The sequence below is a fragment of the Schistocerca piceifrons genome, unplaced genomic scaffold, assembly GCF_021461385.2.
Source record: "Schistocerca piceifrons isolate TAMUIC-IGC-003096 unplaced genomic scaffold, iqSchPice1.1 HiC_scaffold_86, whole genome shotgun sequence".
Lineage (NCBI taxonomy): Eukaryota > Metazoa > Arthropoda > Insecta > Orthoptera > Acrididae > Schistocerca > Schistocerca piceifrons.
Window position 1 is genome coordinate 22501 of NW_025729124.1, and position 2500 is coordinate 25000.

General features: G+C 57.8%; 1 non-coding gene across 1 annotated transcript in view; it reads right to left on the reverse strand.

Moving 5' to 3' along the window:
- The window catches only part of LOC124771013, a 1909-nt gene extending 904 nt beyond the window's left edge, over positions 1–1005 (reverse strand). Inside the window, exon 1 of the ribosomal RNA XR_007013263.1 lies at positions 1–1005. This exon is cut by the window's left edge and continues 904 nt beyond it. This is a non-coding gene — a ribosomal RNA (small subunit ribosomal RNA).
- Positions 1006–2500: the final 1495 nt, after the last annotated feature.

Here is a 2500-nt window from a genome sequence, read left to right on the forward strand (position 1 = left end):
TTTCACCTCTAACGTCGCAATACGAATGCCCCCGCCTGTCCCTATTAATCATTACCTCGGGTTCCGAAAACCAACAAAATAGAACCGAGGTCCTATTCCATTATTCCATGCACACAGTATTCAGGCGGGCTTGCCTGCTTTAAGCACTCTAATTTGTTCAAAGTAAACGTGCCGGCCCACCGAGACACTCAATAAAGAGCACCCTGGTAGGATTTCAACGGGGTCCGCCTCGGGACGCACGAGCACGCACGAGGCGGTCGCACGCCTTCGGCTCGCCCCACCGGCAGGACGTCCCACGATACATGCCAGTTAAACACCGACGGGCGGTGAACCAACAGCGTGGGACACAAATCCAACTACGAGCTTTTTAACCGCAACAACTTTAATATACGCTATTGGAGCTGGAATTACCGCGGCTGCTGGCACCAGACTTGCCCTCCAATAGATACTCGTTAAAGGATTTAAAGTGTACTCATTCCGATTACGGGGCCTCGGATGAGTCCCGTATCGTTATTTTTCGTCACTACCTCCCCGTGCCGGGAGTGGGTAATTTGCGCGCCTGCTGCCTTCCTTGGATGTGGTAGCCGTTTCTCAGGCTCCCTCTCCGGAATCGAACCCTGATTCCCCGTTACCCGTTACAACCATGGTAGGCGCAGAACCTACCATCGACAGTTGATAAGGCAGACATTTGAAAGATGCGTCGCCGGTACGAGGACCGTGCGATCAGCCCAAAGTTATTCAGAGTCACCAAGGCAAACGGACCGGACGAGCCGACCGATTGGTTTTGATCTAATAAAAGCGTCCCTTCCATCTCTGGTCGGGACTCTGTTTGCATGTATTAGCTCTAGAATTACCACAGTTATCCAAGTAACGTGGGTACGATCTAAGGAACCATAACTGATTTAATGAGCCATTCGCGGTTTCACCTTAATGCGGCTTGTACTGAGACATGCATGGCTTAATCTTTGAGACAAGCATATGACTACTGGCAGGATCAACCAGGGAGCTGCGCCAACTAGAGCTGAGCAGCCGGCCGCCCGGGAGTGTGTCCCGGGGGCCCGCGCGAACACGCAAGCGTCCGCTCAATCATTCTGCAAACAGGAGGAGGCTGAGCTCCCCTGCACAATACACCTCGAAACCCTCTCAGGTCCCGGCGGCGCGCAGCGCCGTCCCAAGTACTTGGTCGGGTTCGAGAGAGGCGCAATCGCCCGGAGTTAGGCGAGTAGACGCTTTCGGTGCGACCACCCGTGCTCCCAACTGAGCTTGCCGCTGCCGACAGAGGCCCGGGAGCGTGCTGTCGTGGCATTGCCGGCGGGAGACAACACGCGCCACCTACGGTGACCGGCAGCTCCAACGCCAGCGCCACAGAAGGACAAAAGCCCCACTTGGGTGCCGAAGCGAACTCTCCCAGCACAGCGCACGCGCCAACACATCCGCACAGCTGCGATACAAACCACCAGCGAGAACCGCTGGGGCGACCGAGCAGCAGACGGCGTCGCGGCGCCGAGCGCCGGGCGGCGGCGCATCCTCAACGCACACAGTCCTCAATCGGACCAGCACACTGAAGATGTCCACCGCGCTTCGCACCGGGCCCGCGAGGACCTACTTTGGCCGCACGGCGCCGCGCGCAGGGTGCGCCGGCGCGCAGCTGCGACGCCTGCCGCGTCCGTCGGCCGGCGCGCCTGCCACTGGCCGCCCCCACCAGCCGGCTGTAGCGCGTGCGCCCACGCACCGCGCGGCCAGCACGCCGGGAGGCGCCCCCTCACCGGCCGGGGACGGTCCCACCCAGCCACCACCGCGTATCGCTTCACACCCAGATGCCGTTCAGTTTCATCGGCATGGTGGGTATCGCTGGAACAACCGGTTAGTACCTCAACCTATCGTCGCCATCACCGATTCACCCCTAGCGAGAACAACCGCACCACAACGGGTTACCATTTCTTCATTTGCGTAACTTCACCAGAAAACGTAGGCGTCCATCGCCATTAGCAACTTCAACGATTATTGCATGCCTGTGTCAGGTGTCACGCCACACTACGTCTGCCCACATACACGCAACAAAATGTGCACGCCTAGACAATACGTGGAAGGTGGCCCCCGTACGTATGCGATGTCCATTGCTCGAACGACTGTCAACCGGCCTCTGTAGCATGTCGCAGATATGGAACGCGGTGCACCATGCTATCACGGTGTTTGAGGAGAGACGACTAGGTCCGAATACATCAACACACAGCTCATGCTGATCGCCATCCACGGCGTCCGTTCCTCCCACACGTCTCTATGGCGTACCACACTGCAATCCAGCTCTCATAGGGAGACGACACGTAGCTGCGTGCACAATATTTGCACTGTATGGTCCGCCGTTTTTGGGCGCAGTCGTTGTACGGTCACACATGTGCCACGATGTATCATTCAGTACATAAGGACGAATGTGCAGTACAGATTGTGGTTCACGCGTACGACATCAGCGGACAGTTGACACAGGCCGCACCACAACGTA